Source organism: Manihot esculenta, chromosome 11 (assembly GCF_001659605.2).
Source record: "Manihot esculenta cultivar AM560-2 chromosome 11, M.esculenta_v8, whole genome shotgun sequence".
Taxonomy (NCBI): domain Eukaryota; kingdom Viridiplantae; phylum Streptophyta; class Magnoliopsida; order Malpighiales; family Euphorbiaceae; genus Manihot; species Manihot esculenta.
The window spans coordinates 25222439-25233351 of record NC_035171.2 but is presented as its reverse complement, the minus strand read 5'-3'; the positions used below and the strand labels follow the sequence as shown (position 1 = coordinate 25233351).

The 10913-nt window shown below is 38.7% G+C and overlaps 1 long non-coding RNA gene across 2 annotated transcripts; it reads right to left on the bottom strand.

The window, feature by feature from the left end:
* Positions 1–676: 676 nt before the first annotated feature.
* Positions 677–4232, bottom strand: LOC122725072. Of its 2 annotated transcripts, XR_006352458.1 has the most exons (3): positions 4114–4232; positions 3440–3534; positions 677–3350 (listed from the first exon to the last, which is right to left on the bottom strand). It is a non-coding gene; the product is annotated as an uncharacterized LOC122725072 (long non-coding RNA). The 2 variants fall into 2 exon arrangements; XR_006352457.1 differs by having other exon boundaries at positions 3440–4224.
* Positions 4233–10913: the final 6681 nt, after the last annotated feature.

Genomic DNA, 10913 nt, shown 5'->3' with positions numbered 1-10913 from the left:
AAGTTTTATTTGGAAAAAAAGCCAAACTATGAATTTTTCAAAGTTTTTGGTTGCTTATGCTTTGTTACTGACATTTACTCTCATTAAGACAAATTTGCTCCTAGAGCTTTCGAATGCATTTTCATTGGATACATTCCAGGTGTTAAAGATTACAAGTTATTTGATTTAACACTAAACAGAGCATGTGTTTCCAGAGATGTTATTTTTTATGAAAATTATTTTCCATACTAGAACAAGGACTCCCATGGTTACAGTAATACCTCTCTACCTCATATTCTGCCTAAAGACTCCCATACTTATACTTGTCCACCTAACCTAAGCACTCATATTACCTTGCATCAATCACCTGTCACCACTTCACCCACAAAATCATCTCTAACTCCTGACCTACCAGTTAGAAGAAGCATTAGAAAGTAACTAAACCATCTAGGCTTAAGGATTTTGTGGCTACAGTGGATGCATGTTCTTCAAATTCCAGTGGCATCACAGAGGTTACAAATCAGGTGGAAAATACACTATATTTTCTACCATCATTCATACCTAACATTTTCTTTGATAAGTCTTAAAAGATTTCGTGGCTCATGTGTCAATAATTAAAAAACCAAAGTCCTATTTACAGGCCAAAGAAGACATTAAAAGGGTAAAAGCTATAGAAGCAGAACTAAAGGCCTTAGAGTCAAACAAAACCTGGGTTCTTACCTGATAGAGTTAGGAACACAGATGAATTGAAAATAGAAAGAACAATGGAGTGAATCTGATAAGTATTGATAACTTGTACTGATTGAAAATAGAAACAATACAACTCTTATTAATGCAGTACCTCACAGATTTACAATCCCCAACCAGAAATATAAATGATAGAAGAACTAGACAAAGAAATTAAAATGACTCCTAAGAGCCCCTAGAAAAATCTTCCCGTGCAGAGAAGAACCCTGCCCCTCTAACCAGAGAATAACTGAGGTATTTTCCAGATCCCCTTTCTATTCTCTTCTTCCTCTATTTATATAAATTTTTGCTAACTTGAGATGGAGATCCTTCATTGCTGCACCTCTTTGGTTGCATCGCAGTTAAAAACTTTAGGTCTCCTTGGCCTTTATAAATGAGAAAATTATGAAAATATTCACTGAACACAAAAAATATTAAGGAGAACATTGATGGTTGATTGAAGTGAAAATTTTATGGGTCTAGTATTTTCGAAAGGGAAAAAACCCAATTGTTCCACAACGGTATGAGAACCCAAATTAACAATAAGATTTCATAAGCTAGATCATAGACCCATTGAGAACACAATATCATAAAAAATCCAATTTGCAAATAATAGAAAAATACCTCAATGTACTCACTTCGAATAGTTGAAATAAATTGCAGCCAAATCGTTGAATGTTTTATGCATGTCAAACCAAAAAAATCCTGACCTTCTTGATTCACCATGCACCTACTTGTGAAACAAACTTCTGACAATGGAGACAATAGCTTCATGCATAGATGATAGCCCAATCCTCCTATCATGAAGAAAGAAGCAACAATCCCATGAAGCATCGCTAGATTTTGGCATCTGTGCTGCTACTGAACTAAGAGATGACAGTAAGTGGAGTGGGTCTGAAGGTTTGGGAGAAGGCCCTTTAAAATATTGACTGGAGAAAAATGGGTTGGCTAACAATTTATTTCCATGGGAAATAATGGCCCGCACTTCAAGCAAATCAATTCTCAGCCTAAGTCCATCACCATTCTCCATCTTTCTCAGCAAATTCCCAAACAGAGAGCAACGAAGCAAACTTGATTGCATCGTATTCAGAAAGCCACGCAGTTGCAACCACTCATGAAGGTCCTTTTATGCTCCGCTAATCAAACAACTCTAAAAAACATCTTCAAAGAAGTTGAACTCCATCATTGCAGAAGTGTCAAACCCTTCCTCAATCTCTATTTTTTAGCCTTTCAATTCATCAGCGATGAAATCTATAGTGGAACGGTTGTCGTTAGCTTCACCAAAATGTTGCAACAACTCATATTTAAATTGTTCCCAGGAAGGGAATGGATTCTGTTTTCGAAGCCCACGAAACCAGTCAAGAAAAGGTCCCTCCAAGCTAGAAAGAACCTTGTAAATCTTCATCTCGTAATGAGTGCTAAATTTTTCAAAGTATTGCTCGGCATGAACAATCCACTCGTTCGGATCTTGGCCATGGAGTTTAGGAAATACAACTCTGAAAAACATCTTCAAAGAAGTTGAACTCCATCATTGCAGAAGTGTCAAACCCTTCCTCAATCTCTGTTTTTTAGCCTTTCAATTCATCGGCGATGAAATCTACAGTGGAATGGTTGTCGTTAGCTTCACCAAAATGTTGCAACAACTCATATTTAAATCGTTCCCAGGAAGGGAATGGATTTTGTTTTCGAAGCCCACGAAACCAGTCAAAAAAAGGTCCCTCCAAGGTAGAAAGAACCTTGTAGATCTTCATCTCGTAATGAATGATAAATTTTTCAAAGTATTGCTCGGCATGAACAATCCACTCGTTCGGATCTTGGCCATGGAGTTTAGGAAATTCGATGTTGCTAGTGAAGGATTGTATGTCTTGCAGAAACATATCTCTATCATCATATTCAGTACTAGGCCGATGTGGATGAAGATATCGATGAATAGTTATTTCATTCCCAGCTACTGCTTCCTTCAATAACAGTTCAGTAATTAAATGCTCGATTCTATGATTTTCTAATCTCTTTTCTATTCTGTTTTCTATTGTGGATTGCGAGGAGCTGGTAGTGGCAGGTCAAACCAATTGATAGAGTTAGGAACAAAGATGAATTGAAAATAGAAGAACAATGGAGTGAATCTAATAAGTATTGATAGCTTGTACTGATTGATAATGAAAACAATACAACTCTCAGTAATGCAGCACCTCATAGATTTACAATCCCCAACCAGAAATATAAACGATAGAAGAATCAAGTAAAGAAATTAAAATGACTCTTAAGAGCCCTCAAGAAAAGCTTCCCGTGCAGAGAAGAACCTTGCCCCTCTAACCAGAGAATAACTGAGATATTTTCCAGATCCCTTTTCCATTCTCCTCTACCTCTATTTATACAAATTTCTGCTCTCTTTGCTAGTTGTCCTGTCACATGTTTCTACTTCCAATTCTCTCCAACAAACCTTATCCTTTCTGTTATAATATATTCTAGAATACTCCATATTCCTATCGTTACCCTACTGCCAGCTGGAAAGAAATTAATTGGCTCAAAGTAGGTAATCATAGTCAAATACAAACTTGATGGAAAGGTAGACAGATATAGGGCAAAGCTTGTTGCCAAAGGCTTCAATCAATTACCTGGAATTGATTTTCATCATATTTTTTCTCCTGTGGAAAAACTTATCACAGTGAGGATATTCATTGTAATTGCAACAACATACAAATGGCAAATTCATCAAATAAGACATTAACAATACCTATTTACATAGGAAGTTGGAAAAAGATATTTATATGGCACCATCTGAGGGACATCAAAGAGCTAAACAACGAGAAGTATGAGCTTGTCAAGAGCCTGTATGGCCTTAAGCAAGTTAGAAGAGAGTGGAATAAGAAACTTATAGCTAACTTTTTGTCCTATGGCTTCAAACAATCTATTTTTTTTAATCATTGTTTGCTCACTAAAGATTCAGCCAATCACTTTCTAGTCCTAATAGTTTATGTGAATGACCTATTAATTAGTGGACTGTATGAACAAGATATTATCAATATCAAAACTTTTTTGAATAGAAGATTCATTATCAAAGACTTGGTCTTTGTTCATTATTTTCGGGTATAGAGGTTGCCAGATCTAATGAAGGAACAATTCTCAATCAATGTAAGTATACACTTGACATATTCAAATATACATACCTTATAGAATCTAAACCAGTCTCTACTCCTTTTCCAAAAGAATAGAGACTTTCTCATGAAGAAGGGATCTTACTAATCACAACTGATAATATAGAAGGCTTGTGGATTGCCTACTGTATTTAGGTCTCACAAGACTAGACATCACACATACAACACAACTATTAAGTCAATACATGCAATAACCTTGAGATGCACAATGGAAAGCAGCGAATTCATATTCTACAGTATCTAAAAGACTCACTTATATAATGCCTTTATTTTTCAGTATCTAACAACTTCAAGATATAAGCTTTTTGTGATGTCGACTGGGCTGCATGCTCCCTCTGTTCGTAAATCCCTTATTTGGTTCATCACTCATGTAATACCCGGCTAGAATCCGGCACCGGAATTCCTGTCGTCCGGTGGAATCCGGGGTGTCGAAATTCTATAGAAGGGTAGGATATATGTTTTCCTACAGTGTTATGATGTATTTTCAGGTTTTGAGTTGAATTGGTTTGAGTTAGTATGAGGTTGGAAGAGAAAAGGCTAAGGAGACTTTTGCCAAGTTCGGCCGCCGAAGGTAAGTTCGGCCGCCGAAAGTGCCCAATGTTCGGCTTCCGCAGTTCAGGTTCGGCCCCCGAATGTTGCATGGTTTTGCATGCGATTCGGCAGCCGAAGCTGAGTTGGCTAGCAAAAAATTGAGCATTCCTTAGTCAGCATTTTGGACAGGTGTTGGCTCCACACCCTGTCCAGAAGCTTGGCCACGTCTCCTATATTGTACAGCTCCTGCAAGTGTGTTGTTTTGTTGGTTGTCAAAGGTTTTGAAAGGTTGAAGCAAAAAGTTAAGGTTTTGAGTTTAGTGAGTGTGAAGAAGAGGTGAGCTATTTTCTTTGTTCAGATCGTTCATCTTTGTGTTTACAGGAGGTAAGTGAAGATCTTGAACATGTTTTACTGTTGTACAGAAGTTTTATGAAGGTTTGGGTAGAGATGCATGCATGCTTAGGTGACAAAGGGTGTTTTTGATGGTTTAGCTTGTAAGCATGATTATGTGTTATGTTTGATGTGTTTGTTGGGGTTTTTAGGAAGTTTTGGACCCCTTTGTACATATACATGAGTATATGTGTGTTGAGGAGTTGAAGTGTGCATGTGTGAGAGATTGAAAGGATGGAGGAGCTTGTTTGCCGTCGGGGCTGAGTTCTGGATAAACTCAGGTTCGGCAGCCGAAGGTTCCTTCGGCCGCCGAACCTCTTGCATGGTGGCTTAGGCTGCCACAGCTTGCCCCCGCGAGTTTTGCATGTTCGGCTCTGTTTGGGGGATTCGACCGCCGAAGGTTAGAGACTTTCGTCTCTGGAGTGCCTTTTGGCCCCCGAAACTTGCCCCCGAAAGGGTTCGGCCGCCGAAGCTTGAGATTCGGCCGCCGAAGGTGCTTGAGTTTCGTCTCTGGAGAGGACTTTCGGCCGCTGAACCTGCCGCCGAAAGTGTTCTGTCCAGCTTTCTTTTGCATGCTTGGCATGGTTAGTTGAGTGAGTTTAAGGGGATGTTTGGGGAGTTTAATAGCGTTATTCAGAAGCTTGTTTGGTCCCTCATTTGAGTCCATCTGTATACAGATCAGAGGAACCAGAGAGAGCAGCAGTGAGTACTGCTCCAGCGTGTTCAGAGCCTGCAGAGTCAGTCCAGTTAGCCAGAGGTGAGTGGAACGAAACTTAATTCTTTTACTTGCACAATGGAATGTTTTAGCATATCTCATGCATCATGATTATGCCATAGGTTGAGTGCATTAGTAACCACGAATATGTTGCATTGCATAGTGATTTGTTGATGTGGGTAAATGCTGAATGATCCCATAGTCACAGACAGGAAGACCAGGAGCCTTTGACTACGCCCTGGCAGGTATAGCAAAGACTAGGAGCCTTTAACTATGCCCTGGCAATGGTAAGTACAGAGGTGTTATATACACATATACATATATGACAGGAAGACCAGGTGCTCGATTCTACGCCCTAGCACAGAGTTACTGGGACTATGTGGTGACAGGTTTACTCTTGATGTGGCTTGTCTGTGTTATGACGCATTCCATGAGATCATGTTTTACTGAGATGTTTTACTGTTCTACTCACTGGGCTATAGAGCTCATCCCACTCCCTTAACCCCAGTTTTGCAGGGTCAGTATACAGTGTACATGGACAGTCCAGCAGGATACAGAAAGAGTAAAGAGATGTGTAATAGTGTAGAGTGGACATGTAATGTTCAAGAGATGTAATAGTTATGTTTTCAGTTACAGATGTGCTTGACTTAGTAGTTTGTGATGTAAATCTGTTGTTCGGTACATGATCTGTATATTTATATGTTTTACAGAGAATGTGAAAAACCAGGCTTAACAGGTATGCGTTAACCCATCTAGAGCAATCTCTACCCAGGGGTACAGAGTACAGAGTACAGAGTACAGAGATAGTGCATGCACAGGTTAAGCCTTGGTACAGAGAAAAGAGTTTTTATGTTTTCACAGAAAATGTATGATCATGTATGAGTTTTCCAGGTACACAGAGAGTATAGCAGGCTTGCTACGGGTTCTGGCGGCCTTAAGCCGACCTGAGTCCTAGCGCCGGTGACGGTCCATTTTGGGGTCATTACAGATTGGTATCAGAGCCCTAGATTCACATGATCGGACCTATAGAGACAGTGTCGGGCTCATAACAAGTAGCAGTGGTCAAGCACAATGGAAATCATGTCCACTAGGATAGGGTCTTGAGTCCTATCTGTGTTATGCCATGAGTTATGCATGTGCCTTATTGCTATGTGCTGTTTATGTGCTAAAGTGTTATGTTATATGTTGTGTTTCCAGAGCGTAAAGATGAGAGGAACTCGTCGATCAGCTCAATTGACTGGAGTCCCCCCAGATAGTGAGAGACCAGCTGCTCGTCCTCCTGCATTGCCAAGGGCAAGGTCGCAGAGATCTAGCAGGGAAGGTATGTCAATAGACCCTAGAAGGTCTGTCGACGAGAGTAGAAGAGGAACAGTGAGAGGAGGAAGATCAGAGGAAAGGAGGGAAGCTAAGGAGATTGATCAGTCTAGAGATGATAGCATGGGTATAGGCAGTTTTGAGGAAGGTATGGGAGAGTCGCAGGGAGGTGCTCAGACCTCAGGTTTTGGCTACCCAGAGTATCCGATGGGAGGTATGTCGGAGTACTCTAGTTTTGTTCCATATCCTTCGTATATGCCTTATATGCCTTATCCCTCTTACTATCCACCATATCCTATGTATCCATCGTCCCCTACCCATCCAAGTGCAGCACACCCAGAGCCAAATGAACCAGTACCACCACTAGAACCAATAGCCCCTGTTGACAGACATCAACCTAGCTCATCTGGAGGTAAAGTACAAATGACGGAGTACTTGAAATTGGATGCTCCTAAATACAACACGGGAGATGATCCATTTGATTACCTCAGAGCAATTAGGATGATAACTAGTGAATTGGGAGCAGATGATAGGAGAGCCATTGAGATGGCAGGTTTCACATTAAAATGCAAGAAAGCGAGAGAATGGTTTAAGACTTATGTGGAGCCTAGAATGGATAGCATGTCATGGGGAGAGTTCGCCAATGAGTTTGCAGGGTGGGCTTTTCCTGACAGTTCGCGGGAGTCTATGCTCCAGCAGTATCCATATTTGTTTTGAGGTTCGTTTTCTCCGTTTCCTGTGTTATTTGTTTTCGGATCATTCGAGGACGAATGTTTTTAAAGGGGGGAGAATGTAATACCCGGCTAGAATCCAGCACCGGAATTCCTGTCGTCCGGTGGAATCCGGGGTGTCGGAATTCTATAGAAGGGTAGGATATATGTTTTCCTACAGTGTTATGATGTATTTTCAGGTTTTGAGTTGAATTGGTTTGAGTTGGTATGAGGTTGGAAGAGAAAAGGCTAAGGAGACTTTTGCCAAGTTCGGCCGCCGAAGGTAAGTTCGGCCGCCGAAAGTGCCCAATGTTCGGCTTCCGCAGTTCAGGTTCGGCCCCCGAATGTTGCATGGTTTTGCATGCGATTCGGCAGCCGAAGCTGAGTTGGCTAGCCAACAATTGAGCATTCCTTAGTCAGCATTTTGGACAGGTGTTGGCTCCACACCCTGTCCAGAAGCTTGGCCACGTCTCCTATATTGTACAGCTCCTGCAAGTGTGTTGTTTTGTTGGTTGTCAAAGGTTTTGAAAGGTTGAAGCAAAAAGTTAAGGTTTTGAGTTTAGTGAGTGTGAAGAAGAGGTGAGCTATTTTCTTTGTTCAGATCGTTCATCTTCGTGTTTACAGGAGGTAAGTGAAGATCTTGAACATGTTTTACTGTTGTACAGAAGTTTTATGAAGGTTTGGGTAGAGATGCTTGAGTGCATTAGTAACCACGAATATGTTGCATTGCATAGTGATTTGTTGATGTGGGTAAATGCTGAATGATCCCATAGTCACAGACAGGAAGACCAGGAGCCTTTGACTACGCCCTGGCAGGTATAGCAAAGTCCAGGAGCCTTTGACTACGCCCTGTCAGGTATAGCAAAGACCAGGAGCCTTTGACTACGCCCTGGCAATGGTAAGTACAGAGGTGTTATATACACATATACATATATGACAGGAAGACCAGGTGTTCGATTCTACGCCCTGGCACAGAGTTACTGGGACTATGTGGTGACAGGTTTACTCTTGATGTGGCTTGTCTGTGTTATGACGCATTCCATGAGATCATGTTTTACTGAGATGTTTTACTGTTCTACTCACTGGGCTATAGAGCTCATCCCACTCCTTTAACCCCAGTTTTGCAGGGTCAGTATACAGTGTACAGGGACAGTCCAGCAGGATACAGAAAGAGTAAAGAGATGTGTAATAGTGTAGAGTGGACATGTAATGTTCAAGAGATGTAATAGTTATGTTTTCAGTTACAGATGTGCTTGACTTAGTAGTTTGTGATGTAAATCTGTTGTTTGGTACATGATCTGTATATTTATATGTTTTACAGAGTATGTGAAAAACCAGGCTTAACAGGTATGCGTTAACCCATCTAGAGCAATCTCTACCCAGGGGTACAGAGTACAGAGTACAGAGATAGTGCATGCACAGGTTAAGCCTTGGTACAGAGAAAAGAGTACAGAGAAAAGAGTTTTTATGTTATCACAGAAAATGTATGATCATGTATGAGTTTTCCAGGTACACAGAGAGTATAGCAGGCTTACTACGGGTTCTGGCGGCCTTAAGCCGACCTGAGTCCTAGCGCCGGTGACGGTCCATTTTGGGGTCGTTACAACTCATATCCTGAAAAATGAAGAAACAAAATACCGTCAGCAAATCCACGACATAAGTCGAATAGTTAAGCATAACTTCTATTGTATGTAAATTGAAATGGGTTAGCTACATCTTAAAAGAGTTTCAAATGTAGATAAAGCTACCTGTTCTTCTTCATTACAATATCAGGGCTGCACAACATATAACTTTCAATCCCGTTTTCCACAAATGGACTAAGCACTTGGATAAAACTTGCCACGTTGTCCACAAGCAACTTCAACAAGGCTTCATCTAGACTATCCATGTCCTTTCCAGATCATAGATCGCAAATCTTTTTACCAAACTCATCAATGCCCCTCAATTAAACACTTTGTTACTCAAGATGAACATCCAATCGCTAGACTTGTGTTCATCTTGCAGGAGATGTATACTTATCAAAACGGAATGCAAAGGGGGAGACGACATGTTCCAATTAAAAGAGACAAAGCAAAACAATAAAAGAAACGACACCTTTTTCCTCTCTTGACCAATAATAGCTCAAGACACGTGGATTATCAAGATCCACGTACACAAGCAGCAAAATAAGTATTTATTGTATATTAATAACTGTAATTTCTATTTTTATTCTTTGTAAATAGTTGTAATTCTTTATAGCAAACACCAGAATATTCCAATGATATGTATAAATACATGAAGACATAAGCAATAAAATCAATTCCTTTTGCCAAACATAAATCTCCTCCTTTTACTCAATACTAAATTGTTTTCTGAGTTATGAACTCTCAAATTGCGGTTCACTAAGTGATTAAACACAATATGTTTTACTGTGTTATGAGATGTACATTACTCTCCTCATCTAAATATGATGAAAATATATTAATTATTAAAAAAGAAAAAACAAACTCTTTAGTTATATTTAGGTTAACTAAAGTTTTCAATTTTTGAAAATTTATCCCTTTATTGAAAATAAAGATATATACTTTAATTATGGTACGTTGACATTAAAAATTCATGATTTAATTCATGATTTTACTGAAAGTGGTGTGAGTAAGGTAGCAGTATTCAATTCAAATCGAAAAAATCAATCGAACCGAATTAATTTAAAAATTAAGTTTGATTTTTTATTCATTTCGATCCGATCTGGTTTGATTCGATTTTTAATTTCAGAAATTTTAATTATTTCGATTCAGTTCAGTTTTGATAAAAAAAAATAAAAAAATCAAACCGAACCGATTAGTGATAATAATATATTTTTTCAGAGAAATTAAATCATATTAAAATTAAAATATTTTAATTAAATTTTAAAATACTAAAAATAAAGTGTAAAAAATAAAAAAAAATATTAAAAATCAAAACCAATTAAACCGAAACCAATTTAATTTAATTTAATTTCTAATTTAAATCGATTCCATTCGATTTTCATAAATACTAAAATTTCAGTTTTCAGTTTATTCAGTTCGAATTTGAATTTAAACCGAACTGACCGAATGCTTAGGAATTTATTCAGACCGAATGCTCCCGCCCAAGTGTCAGTTTGTTCAATGACACTACCAAAACAGACAATGGTCATTATACTATCAAGATGAAGCCCTAAAGTAGAACGAAAATAAAATAGAAAAAAATTTAAATTTACTCTTAACAGTTTAAATTTATCCAAAAATTATTATTAATAGACTTATTTACCCTTTTAATGATAGTTTTAAAGTAAATTTAGATAGAAAGTTTTAATATATATGACACTTACTGTATAATTCAAAAGTAAATTTTGTATTTTTAGTCATATTAAAACCTAAAGAGTTGTAAGCAAAA